The following is a 14,173-nucleotide window of genomic DNA, read 5'->3' on the forward strand; positions in this document are numbered from 1 at the left end:
CTTGCCAACACTGTCCATAGGGGTTTCTTGGCAAGATACTGGAGTGGTTTGTTATTTCTTTCTCCAGTTGATTAAGGCAAACAGAAATTAAGTGACTTGTCCAGGGTTACCACACAGCTAGCAAGTGTTTGAGGCCAGATTTGTTTGTTTGTTTGTTTGTTTTTTTGTGGGGCAATGAGGGTTAAGTGACTTGCCCAGGGTTACACAGCTAGTAAGTGTCAAGTATGTGAGGCCGGATTTGAACTCAGGTCCTTCTGAATCCAGGACCAGTGCTTTATCCACTTTGGCACCTAACTGCCCCACCCCCACCCCCTCGGTCAGATTTGAATTCAGGTCTTCCTCACTCCAGACCCAGTGCTCCATCCATTGAGCCACTTAATTGCCCATTTTACTTGTACCATTGCCGATTTGCCCAGATTTGAGCTTAATATCTGTGGATGAGACCATTTTCCTTGGAAGTTGAATGCCAGTTATCAGTTCCCTTGTCTCTTCCTATTTTCACTCAACAAGTTCTTATTATTTCTCTGAGGCATTCCTTCAAACTGTAGCTGGTGGTGGGGCAGAGATTTCTGACAGGAGACTCAGTCCTCACCTGACAGAGGTGAGTAACTTTGCCAGGCCCACTCTCATGAACCCACAATCCTTTCTTGCAATTTTAGCAGCTCTGGGTTTGAGGAGATAGCTTTGGTAGGTGCTGTCAGTGAGGAGAAAAGAGCCTTCCCATAAGATTTTTAAGAAAAAAAAAATTTTGATCTGTCTGTCATTTGTTGAAGGGCAATGACTATTCGTTGTTGTTGTTTTTGTCTCTGGAAGAGGCAGCCTATTCCAGTGGCGATAGCCCTGGGTTTGGGGGGTGGAGGTGCCCCTTTTGAATGTTGGGTCCACCATTTGTAGTATGGGACATGGGGCAGGTCATGATAAGCCACAGTTTGCTCTTCTGTGAAATAAGAGGCTAGATTAGATGATGTCTGAGGTCTCTTTGAGCTCTATATCTATGAACCTAGGAGTCTATCTCTAGCACATACCAGGTGCTTATTAAATGCCTTTTGAATTCAGTGGAATGTATATTGAACCTTCATTATTCTTATGCCCTATCCTTTTATTCACCACCTTCTTGCTGGGCATCCTGGAGCAGTCAGTCAGTTACAGATAGCTCCTTCTCTTTCCATCTTTCAACTTCCCACTTCTTTCTGACATAGTCCCAAACATAACTCCCACAGAAAGATATATTAGAGAGGAAGAAGGAAGGAAGGTCATAGAGATAGCCTCCCTCTCTGACCCCAGGTTCTACTTCCTTCTCTCCATATGTTGCTTACAGACATACTACCCATACAGATACTGTTGACTGAGAGATATTACAACAGCTGAATATTGTAGATATAATTTTAAAAAACATTTATTTATTTATTTTTCGGTTACATGTAAAGATAGTTCTCAACTTTTGTTTATACAAGCTTTCCAATTTCAGCTTTTTCTCCCTCCTTCCCCTCCCTCCCCCCTCCCCCAGACAGCAGGTAATCTGATATAGGTTATATATATGTATATATTAGATATAATTTTTTAATATTGAAGTCTGGAGACTCAGCTTTTAAGAGATACACACTGCAGAAAAGAACTGAGCAAGGGACTAGGACTTGTAGCCACTAGACTGTGGCAGTTACTCTACACAGTTATTGGTGGCTCTAACGAGCTACAAGGTGTCATCAGTTGATAGGTTAGTGGAGATATTACACACTTTTCTATTGCTTATCTTTGAAATATTTTATTAAACACAGCAATAATTAAATAATAAGAATAGGACAAATTTAAAAAGATGTCAGCAGCCTTTTTTTCACCAATAAAAAGGGTATAAAGGTAAAGAAGAGAGACAGGGGAGGTGGTGGTATCGTAGTCCTGAGAGGCCAATGATAGAAGGTTAGGGGAGGAAGGGAAGACTAGGGCAGGAGGGCGTGTGTTTGGTCTGAGGGAGGGAGCATCATCTTTGTATCCTCAATGTCTGGCTCACTGGCTCACGTAAAGTATGTGCTTAAGAAATGTTTATTGAATTGAAGACAACACAGTGTAATCAAAAACAACCCAAAATATCATTTGAGCTCATTATAAAAATATATATATATTTTTTTACATTTTGATTTCCAAGTTGTCTCCTTTGCTCCCTCCTAACCTGCATTAGGGAAGCCCCAAATTTGATATTCCTTTGTATGGGGAACCATACAACACATATTTCCATACATCAGTTCTTTTTCTGGAGATGGATAGCATTTTCCTTCCTGTCTTGTGTAGTTGATTTAAATGTTCATATTCCTCAGAATAGCTTAGTCATTCACAGTTACTCTTGAACAATATTACTGTAATTGTATACACTATTCTCATTTCATTCTGCATTATTTCAAGCAAATCTTTCAGTGTTTTTCTAAAATCAACCCACTCATCATTTCCTATAGCACAGTAGTATTCCACCCCATTCATATATCACAGCTTATTCGACCATTCCACAGTTGATGGATATCCCCTGTTTCCAGTTCTTTGCCACCACAAAGAGACTGCAGTAAGTATTTTAGAATGTATAGGTTTTTTCCTTTTTCCCTGCTTACCATGGGAAACAGACCTAATAGTAGTATTTCTGGGTCAAAAGGTATACACAGTTTTGTACACTCTTTGTACATAATTCCAAACTGCTTTCCAAAATGGCTAGTTAGATCAGTTCTCAATTCCACCAACAGTGTGGGTGGGAGATGACTCATATTCTTGTAGATTTGACTCAGTTCTCTATATATTTGATATAGGAGACCGTTAATGTATTCAAAATTACCCATTTCTATAATGTTCTTTATATCTTGTTTATTTATGAATTCTTTTCCTATGCATAAATCTGAAAGGTAATATGTTCCATGCTCTCCTAATTTACTTATGATATCTCCCTTTATGTCTAGATCATATATCCATTTTGACCTTTTCTTGGTAAATGGTGTAAGATATTGATCAATACCTAGTTTCTGATAGATTTCGTTCCAGGTTTCCCAGCAATTTTTACTAAATAGTGAGTGCTTATCCACAAAACTTAGATCTTTGTGTTTATCAAATACAAGATTAATATAATCATATGCCACTGTGTATTGTATACTTAATCTATTCTATTGATCCACCATTCTTTTTCTTAGCTATTACCAGATAATTTTGACAATTATTGCCTTATAATACAGTTTGACATCTGGTACTGCTAAATCTCCTTCCTTTATATTTTCATTAATTCCTTTTATATATTTGACTTTTTGTTCTTCCAAATGAATTTTGTTATTATTTTTTCTAGCTCAATAAGATTTTTTTGGGGGTATTTTAATTGGGATGAAATTTTATAAGTAAATTAGGTTAGGTAGAATTGTCATTTTTATTATATTGGCTTAGCCCACCCATAAACAATATTTTAAAAATTATTTAAACCTGATTTTATTTGTATAAAAAGTGTTTTATAATTGTCTTTCTATAGTTCTTTGGTTTTTCTAGGCAGGTATACTCCCAGGTATTTTATGTTGTCTATGGTTATTTTAAATGAAATATCTTTTACTATCTTTTGCTTTGGGGCTTTATTGGTGATGTATAGAAACGCTGATGATTTATGTGGGTTTATTTTCTTATTTATTTGTTTATTTACTTTTGGCAGGGCAATGAGAGTTAAGTGGCTTGCCCAGGGTCACAGCTAGTAAGTGTCAAGTGTCTGAGATTGAATTTGAACTTAGGCCCTCCTGACTCCAGGGCCAGTGCTTTTACCCACTGCGCCACCAAGTGGGTTTATTTTCTATCTTGTTACTCTGCTAAATTTGTTTCAACATTTTTTTAGTTGAATCTCTAGGATTTTTCAAGTATATCCTCATACATTTGGAAAAAGAAAGTTTTATTTCCTCATTTCCCATTCTGATTTCTTCAATTTCTTTTTCTTTTCAATGCTATTGCCAACATTTTTAGTACTATGTTGAATAATATTGGTGATAATGGATATCCTTCTTTTACTTCAGATCTTATTGGAAAGGCTTCTAGTTTATTCCTATTATAGATAATGCTTGCTGATGGTTTTAGGTAGATGTTTCTTGTAATTTTAAGGAAAAATTCTTTTATACCTATGCTTTCAAGTGTTTTTAATAGGAATGAGTATTCTAATTTGTCCAAAGCCTGTTCTGCATCTATTGACATAATCTTATGCTTTTTGTTGATTTTGTTATTTATGTAATCAATTATGTTAATAGTTTTCCTTATATTGAACCAGCCCTGTATTTTTGGTATAAATCTCACTTGGTAATAATGTATAATCTTTGTGATACATTGCTGTAGTTTCCTACTAAGTATTATTTAGGATTTTTGCACCAATATTTAGTAGTGAAATGGGTCTATAATTTCCTTTATCTGGTTTTGCTTTTCCTGGTTTAGGTGTCAACAACATATTTGTTTCATAAAATGAATTTGGTAGGATTCCTTTGACTGTTATCCCAAATATTTTTAAAATACTAGAATTAGTTAATCTTTAAGTGTTTGGTAGAATTCGTTTAATAAATCCATCTGATCCTGATACTTTTTTACTTAGGAAGCTCACTTATGGACTATTCAATTTCTTTTTTTCTAAAATAGGCTTATTTGGCTATTCTATTTCTTCTTTTGTGAATCTGGGCAGTTTTTGTTTTTGTAAATGTTTTTTCTATTTCAATTAAATTGTTCAATTTATTGGTATATATTTGGACAAAATAACTCCTAATAATTGCTTTAATTTCATCTTCATTAGTGGTGTAGTCACCCTTTTCATTTTTGATACTTGGTGATTTGGTTTTCTTCTCCATTTAAAAAAATCATATAAACCAATGGTTTATTTTATTAATTTTTTTCATAAAATCAGCTCCTAGTTTTATTTATTAATTCAATGGTTTTCTTACTTTTAGATTTATTCATCTCACCTTTAATTTTCAGAATTTCTAATCTGGTGTTTAATTGGGGATTTTAGATTTGTTCTTCTACTTTTTAAAATTGCATACCCAATTCATTGATTTGCTCTTTCTCTATTTTATTGATGCAAGCATTTAAGATATAAATTTACCTCTGATTACTATTTTTGTTGCATCCCATAAGTTTTGGTATGCTGTCTCATTATTATCATTCTCTTAAAAAATGATTTATTATTTCTTTGATTTGTTCATTGACCCATTTATTCTTTAAGATTAGGTTATTTATTTTCCAATTAATTGTAATCTGTGTTTTCACGGTCCTTTATAAGTGTATTTTTTATTGCATTATGATCTGAAAAGGATGTTTTTAATATTTATGCTTTTCTGAATTTCACTAGGTTTTTATGCTGTAATAGATGGTCAATTTTTGTAAAGGTGCCATGTACCACTGAGAAAAAAGATATATTTCTTTCCATTCCAATTGAGTTTTCTATCATATTTGTCATATCTAGGTCTATTATATCTAGTTTACCTAAGATTGTATTCCTCTCCTTGACTTTCTTTTACTTATTTTTTGGTTATGTTTATCTTTTTCTGAGAGGGGAAGGTTAAAGTCCCCCTGTATTACAGTTTTGCTATCTATTTCAATGTATAATTCATTTACCTTTTCTTTTATAAATTTGGATGCTATAGCATTTGGTGCATATATGTTTACTATTGATATTATTTCATTATCTATGGTACCTTTTTTTTTTTTTTTGCAGGGCAGTGAGAGTTAAGTGACTTCCCCAGGGCCACACAGCTAGTGTCAAGTATCTGAGGCCGGATTTGAACTCAGGTCCTCTTGAATCCAGGGCTGGTGCTTTATCCGCTATGCCATCTAGCTGCCCCCTGTACCTTTTAACATAATGTAGTTTCCCTGCTTATCTATTTTAATTAAATCCGTTTTAGCTTTTACTTTGTCTTTGATTATGATTGCTATCCCTGATTTTTTTTACACCAGCTGAAGCATAAGTTCTACACCAACCCTTTATTTTGCTTCTGTGTATGTCTCTCATTTTAAAATGTGATTCTGGTAAACAACATACTGTTGGGTTCTGGTTTTATATTCATTCTGTTATCTGTTTCCATTTTATGACTAAGTTCATCCAATTCACATTCAAAGTTATAATTACTAGTTGTGTATTTTCCTCTATTCTATTTTCCTACACGGTTTATCCTTCTCTTTCTCTTTTTACCCTATACTTCCTTGGAAGTCTAATGCACTTATTTTTTTTCTTAAATTTTTAAATTCATTTTTTCTCTTAATATATTTTCCCCCAGTTACATGCAAAAATAATTTAAAATATTTTTTAAAGTTTTGAATTCCAAATTCTATCCTTTCCTTCCTTCTCTCCTCCCTTCTTGTGATGGTAATTCATCTGAAATAGGTTATACATAGACAATCATGTAAAACATATTTCTATATTCCAATTTACTTCTGACCACTGCCTCCCAAATTGACACATCCTTCTGAGTCTCTCCCCATATCCTATCCTTTTGCCATCCTATTTGTCTGTAAGTTAAGAATTTTGTACCCAACTAGATGTATATGTTATTCCTTCTTTAACCCAATTCTGATGAGAATAAGGTTGAGCTCATTTTAAAGCACACTCTTCCTAGTCAAGGAAAGTTTCAGTTTTAGATGAATAATCAGATTTAGAGTTGGAAAGGATGAGCCTTACAGATCACTTAGTACAATCTCCTTAGTGGATTGATGTGGTCAAGAGAAGGGAATTAGCTTGCCCAAAATCACACAGGTAGTAGAGGCATGGGTATGTTATTCATTATAAAGCAGATACAAAATTTCAACATTACAAAGTCAGTAGACAGATTTGTTTGTTTATTAAAGTTAGTTAAGGCAGATACTTGTAAACTCCTTTAGGTCAACTATCTCCAATTCAACAGGTTAACATTTGTGGAGGATGTCTGTTCTATTAGGTTAGTAGCAACTATGCCGAAGGAAGGAATTTTGTATTTAAACTTTAAATGGCTAGTAGAGTATAGCTATTTTGTTTTAGGAATAAACAAAAATTTTTAAAGCAAAACAAGGATTTCATAAATAACATTTGTTTCTTAAAAACTTTCAAGCAGGTCAACAGGAAAGACTTAAAATATTGGGCTGTGCAATTAACTTTCAGCCCTTTTGTTTCTGTTTATATATGGGTCCCAAAAGACAATTCAACTTTTAACTCTAATAGCTTTTTCTGCAGATATACAAAGAAAGCCTGCCCCTGCTCCTTTGAAATAATTCCTTCTAAATTGAGGCAGTCTGATATTATGGACTGCAGACTAAGCTTGGAGTTAGGAAGACTGGGCCCCAGACACCTACTAGTGTGGTGACGGGTGAGGTGCTTCACTCTTGTCAGCCTCCATCTCATCTGTAAAATGATGATGTTGGACTTGATGCCTCTGAGTACCCTCATAGCTCTAATCTATGAGAGTATGAGCTTTCACCAAATATTTTTAAAAAGTAAAGAAAGCTTTGTCCAACCCTTCATGGACTAAGGAATCTAAATCAGGGAATCCATGGATCCCCTAATGGGACTATGAGTAGATTTTAGGTGGTCTGTAAAATTGGATGTTGGAAAAAACACCACACCATTATTTTCTTTTTTTCTTTCCTTCTTTCTTTCTTTCTTTCTTTCTTTCTTTCTTTCTTTCTTTCTTTCTTTCTTTCTTTCTTTCTTTCTTTCTTTCTTTCTTTCTTTCTTCTTTCTTTCTTTCTTTCTTTCTTTCTTTCTATGCAGGGCAATGAGGGTTAAGTGACTTGCCCAGGGTCACACATCTAGTGTCAAGTGTCTGAGGCCAGCTTTGAACTCAGGTCCTCCTGAATCCAGGGCTGGTGCTTTATCCACTGCGCCACCTAGCTGCCCCCCACACCATTATTTTCACTAACCTCTAACTGAAATTTAACGTTTCCTTCAAGTAACATAGATTTTTTAAAAAGTCATTTATCCTGAGAAAGGTACATAGGCTTCACCAGACTATCCAGTGTCTGTGACACAAAAAGGTTAAGAAATGATCAGAATGCTTAAAAAACCTTTTCCAGTTTGTTGGAGTGAACTTTTTTTTTGTTTGATTGTTTGGGGTTTTTTGAGAGGCAATTAGGGTTTAAGTGATTTGCCCAGGGATATATATGGGAATATATATTTGCCAGTAAGTGTTAAGTGTCTGAGGCCAGCTTTGAACTCGGGTCCTTCTGAATCCAGGGCCAGTGCTTTATCCACTGCACCACCTAGCTGCCCCCTGGAGTGAACTTTTAAATACTATCATCAACATTCTTTGAATGGTTCATTCTTGACATTTGACAGTAGTTGCTATCATGGGAAGAATTGTCAAATGGTGAATGCCAGTGTTAATTCAGTAGATAGATTAAGCACTTATCATGTGCTAGGTACTGTGTGTGAGGTTCAGGGGTCACAGAGGCAAAACTAAAACATTTCCTTGTCCTCAAGAAGCTTCTGTTTTCTTCAAGGGGATCACTACTCTGCAGAAATGGAACCTTCACATTTGTAATTCTGACATAAAAATATTTCCAGGGCTCTCTTTGGAATAGGGAGTCTTTATTCTAAACAGCTACAGAGAACAGAGCTAGGGCCAATGTATGGAAATCACAGAGCCAGATTTTTAGCCTAATCTAAGAAAACTTTTCAGTTGTTTGAACTATTCCAAAATGGTATGTACTGCTTTGTGAGGGAGGGAGAACCCATTATTGGAAGGTTTTAATTAGAGTCTGGATGACTACTTGCCAGAGATGTTACAAAGAAAATTTATTCATTAGACTTGATGACCTAAAGTTTATCCCTGCTCTTAAAAAGACCCAAGGGAGAGGGATGCTCAGAAACAGGGACAATGAGCTTTGGGTTAGAATGGGGAATGCAATTAGAAGTTGAAGAGATAACCCAACCTTTTTCTTCTCCCACTTTTTCAAGCCTCTCCTTAGAGGGAGAGGCAATATAGTATAAAAAATAGAAATATGAATATGGGAATATATATAAATAACATAAATAGAAACATGAAAGAGCCATACATTCTACTAGAAGAAAATTTGAATTGTTTTAGGGAATACTTGAATAAAGTATAGCATATGAATGTAATGAAATATTATTTGTCTTAAATAGGGACAATGAAGAATTCAAAGAAATATGGGAAGACTTTTGTGAAGTGATGCAGAGTGAAGAAAAAAGGACCAAAAGAATTTATATATTGGCTTTGTTGTTGTTCAGTTCTTTCAGTTGTGTCCAAGTCTTTGTGACGCAATTTGGGGTTTTCCTGGCAAAGATACTTTGTGATTTGCTATTTCCTTCTCCAGTATATATACTGGCTGCAATTATGTAAATAAAGACAACCTTAAATAGCCATAAAATCTGTCTTAGAATCATTGGACAACTTTGTTACTGCCTTGTTAAAATGAACAGACAAGGCTTTTGTTGCTTTTAGTAATCAATAAATAATAGAATAGATGCAATGATAGATGACTGGCTTTCAAGAAAGGAAATCTTGGACTCAATATCTCTGATGCACACTAGTCACGTGACCTTGGACAAGTCATTTACCTCTCAGTGATCTAGGCACTGTCTTTATTTTGGATGTAATTGGGATTAAGTGACTTGCCCAGGCTCCTAAGTGTCTGAGGCCAGGTTTGAACTCAGGTCCTCCTGACTTCAGAACTGGTGCTTTATCTACTGTGTTACCTAGCTACTTCTAAGGCACTGTCTTTTTAAGATAATAAGTTATGGGTGTTTTCCATCTGAACTGATGGAGGGAGCATCCACATTGAGAGTTCCCACCCAGAAATGAAATTATACATATAGACAAAGACCTCTGCCCCTCATGTCCCTTCTTATTCCTTTGAAATTGAAGATTAATCCCAGTAACTGGAATTTTGGAATAATGGTGAGTAATAAGTTGAAATCATTGGGTGTTTGAGTGCTTCATATAGGTTAGATATTGTCTGAGTTCATATGACATTTTCTCACTGAAGGAGTTTATAATCTTATCTATGGAGAATGGGAGTTGAGATGAGGAACATAACTGGGAAATGGATAACAGTATAAGACATCAAAGGAACAGTTGCCAACATGGATGATGTAGAGTCCTTTTTGGGGGTCAGAAAAGGAAAAGACAATTGGAAGTCATTGAAAAACCCTTCAATGTTATTTATTATTTTGTGTCCTGCCCTCCACCACTTTTCAGTATTTCTTTCTGTTACTTCGAAACTGTTAGAGGAAGATGGAGAACAAAGAACAGAGAGAATGGAGGGAGGAATTGGGGTTCAGGTTAGGAAGATGGAAGAGAGGACATAGAAGGAAAACAGGGGTGGTTTGTTGTGGTAGGGGGAAAGAGGGCAGTATCAGAGGGACACTTTCATCTTAAACAGTGGGGAAGTTTACATATTTATTTTTAGCTAGCATTTATATATTGCTTTAAGACTTGCAAAGCATTTTACATGTTAATTCATTTGGTTTGCAAATATTTGTAAAACAGTGTTAGTTATATAAAACATAGGAATTGTGTTTAGTGTTTGTTAAGATAATTTTTAAAAATAGGTCCTGTTCCCTTCTGACAAAACAGTAATTGAACAAAGTATGATAAGATAATGGGATGCTACATCTCTTACTATGGAGAAATGGAAAATTCTTAGCTCTATGACAAAGAGAAGAAATTATGTTTTTAAAAAAGCTAGATATCAAGGAAGCACATAAAGTTAAAGAACTTTTACACTGTGAGAAAGTAATGCATACAAAATTAAAAGGAGACAGGAAAAATCAGTACTAAAAAGATTTATAGTAAATATCTGACATTTAACAACTATAAGGAACTAACAAATTTATTAATCATTCTTTTTTTTTTTTAGTGAGGCAATTGGGGTTAAGTGACTTGCCCAGGGTCACACAGCTAGTAAGTGTTAAGTGTCTGAGGCCGGATTTGAACTCAGGTACTCCTGACTCCAGGGCCGGTGCTCTATCCACTGTGCCACCTAGCTGCCCTAACAAATTTATTAAAGTGTAATGCATTATCCTGTAATCAAAGGATATGAGTTAAAAGGTAAATAATCAAGGACCATCTGAAAATGTTTCCAAGCTCCTGATTAAAACATCAGATTGTAAATCAGTGATACTGCTGTGCACCCATTAAACATGCACTGACTGCTAAAAATGAAGATTCAGTGTTGGCAGGGCTGTGGGGAAACAGGGGCACTATTAAACTTTTTGGTGTCCCTGTGCATTAGTGAGATCTTTTTGGGAAGCAATATGGCACAATTCAGGAAGCATTATAAAGCCTCATGATCCAGTAACTCCCCTCCTACCACTGCATCTTTTTTTTTTTTTTTTTTTTTTTTTTTTTTTAGGCAACAGGGGTTAAGTGACTTGCCCACGGTCACACAGCTAGTAAATGTCAAGTGTCTGAGGCCGGATTTGAACTCAGGTACTCCTGAGTCCAGGGCCGGTGCTTTAACCACTGCGCCATCTAGCTGCCCCCCTACCACTGCATCTTAAACATGTTTTTGGCAGCAGGAAAAAGACCTCTCTGTATAAAATATTCCTAGCATCATTCTTAACAGCAACAAACTGGAAACAATCCATATGCCTGATGATGGGAGAGTGACTAAACAGAATGTTATTTTATTTTTTAAAAGAATTTTACATAGCCAGCTTTGCCCCAACAATTAAGGAAGCATCATCACATTTCCATGGTCATATCATAGCTTAATCATTCTAACTTTCAATTCGTTGGTTCCTACGTAACCATGATGGATGCTGACATCCCAAATTAAGGTCTGCTTGTTCTCTAACAAAGCCAGGAGGGGGTCACTTGAGAACAAAAAATAGCAAAGTACTTACCTCACATGCCCTCATGGTCTCTTTTGTCAGGTTTCTGAGGGTAAGCTATATTGTCCTTGTATTGAAGTGGCTATTAAAAGCTTCTGTGTCTCTGGGTAAACAAACTAAATGAAAATGGTCTTTCCTAAAGGTAGAGCCAGGGAAATTTCATGTTCTTTGTAGATATAAGCTCATTGTAAATTGTCCTTTCTCAACAGTGCAGGGATCTAATGTATCCTTTTTGCCTTGTGCTTGTTTTGCAGACTTAAGTTATTGAAAGAATAGATTTGTAAGATAGAAAATAGCCGATCGTGTGTGCATATTCCAATTTTTGCTATATACTTTACCACATGCACGTGATCCTTACATCCTGTGAGATAGATAATGCAATTAGTAGTGTCACCATTACAAAAATGAGGAAACAACGTAAGTAACTTACCTAAAGTCTCATACTACTAAATAAGTGCAAGAAGCTTCAGTTGAACCAGGTGCTTTACTCCTCATTCTGGACTCTTCTCCTTATGTTACTGCTGTCTCCTTAATGACCTGTGTCTTAGACCCTTTCTCAGAATCAAATTTTAAACATATAAAACAAAATCATTAGGATTACAAGGGAAAAGACATTGAAATACAGTTATCAAAATATTGGTATTTTATTATAAAATGTATATGAAATATATTTATGTAAATATAATTATTTAATATAAAATTTATGTTAAATATTTTAAGATTCATGGTCTCTCAGTTAAGAACTCCTGTAGAGCAGTTGAATTTAAGCTCCAGATTTCTAGAATTGGGGTCCCTTTTAAGCCTGAATTATATGATATGATCATATTGGTCATGTTGATGATACCTACTGCTTTATTCTGTTTGTTTTACTTAGCACTTGGTTAACTTAATATGTAGAAATGGTTTGTCTGGATTTTTTTTTTAAGTGAGGCAATTGGGGTTAAGTTACTTGCCCAGGGTCACACAGCTAATAAGTGTTAAGTGTCTGAGGCCGGATTTGAACTCAGGTACTCCTGACTCCAGGGCCGGTGTTCTATCCACTGTGCCACCTAGCTGCCCTGTCTGGATTTTTATGTGAAGATATTGGGTGATTAAATTAGATAATACTAAATATTTCCCATTTTTGGAGTGGCATTTGACTTAAAGAAAGGGAATATTATATCCTAATTAGCTGAAGGGTCCTCTTAAAAATTTAACTTTGGTGCATTCATTGCTGTATTGTTATGTAAAGCACTGAGCCCAGTGTGTAGTGCATTTGTTATGATTGTTGTTTAATCATTTTCAGTCCTTTCTGACCCCTTGTGACTCCTTTTTGGAGTTTTCTTGGCAAAGATACTACAGCAGTTTGCCATTTCCTTCTCCAGCTCATTTTACAGATTAAGAAATTGAGGCAAACAGAGTTAAATGACTTGCCCAGGGTCACTTAGCTAGTAAGTATCTAAGGATAGATTTGAACTCAGGTCTTCCCTACTCTAGGCCTGGTTCTCTGTCTACAGAGCCACCTACCTGCCTTTATATCATCATCATCACCGCCACCACCATCATCAACCAAAAATCCTATTGAATGAGATGATTAGTTGGCTTATAGGCTTAAATCATAGAATCTTCTAATTGGAAGCTGTTTCATCTGTTTCTTTCCCTGGTTGATTGAAGGCCTTCCATAGCATCCCTAGGAGAGAATCCTCTAACCTGTACTAGGTAAGGTGAGACTATACAAATTTACAGAGAAGGGTATTGTTGGCTTTTTCCGTTAGAAGAAAGAACATCTGCCTTCAAGAAATAAAGGTAGCTATAAAATTCACCAGAAACCTCTGATCTAAACCCCAACCCAAAATTAGGACCCCAAATCTTGAGAGAGACTGTCAAAATTCTATGGCTGCCAAGTCAGGAGTAAAATGCTTTCAATGTTTTATAATGTTAAAGAACCAATCTTGTGTGGCTAGAGTTACTCACCAGTCTAGAAATCATCTGACACCTTCCTGTTGAGGAACTACTTTTGATTTCTCCAGAGTTTACAATTCACAGATTAGCAAGGATGGGGAGATGCTGAGAATGCAAGTTGGTGATGAGGAAAGGGGAGGGGGTGTTGTGCAAGTCTTTATATTCCCTGGAACCAAAGAGGGTAGCTGAAACTGACTTAGACATTGACCAGATACAATTTTAAAGCCTCTTGATAGATCGTGAGCAGCATTCAGGGGCTTACTGTGTGTCAGGCACAGGTGCTGGTTGTAGAAAGACAAAAATAAAAACAGTCCTTTTCCTTGAGGACCTGACATTCTAAAGGAGACCTGTGAGTTGGAGACCCTTGGACTCATAAAGAACATGTTTGTGCTGTATGGAAAAAGAAATGTCAAGTTCCCTTTTATTCAT

The 14,173-nt window shown here is 35.7% G+C and overlaps 1 protein-coding gene across 1 annotated transcript in view; it reads left to right on the plus strand.

The window, feature by feature from the left end:
• ADK (adenosine kinase) overlaps positions 1-14,173 on the plus strand; it is a 608,024-nt gene that overhangs the window by 14,746 nt on the left and 579,105 nt on the right. The gene's annotated exons all lie outside the window — the stretch shown is intronic.

This window comes from Dromiciops gliroides, chromosome 2 (genome assembly GCF_019393635.1).
Source record: "Dromiciops gliroides isolate mDroGli1 chromosome 2, mDroGli1.pri, whole genome shotgun sequence".
Lineage (NCBI taxonomy): Eukaryota > Metazoa > Chordata > Mammalia > Microbiotheria > Microbiotheriidae > Dromiciops > Dromiciops gliroides.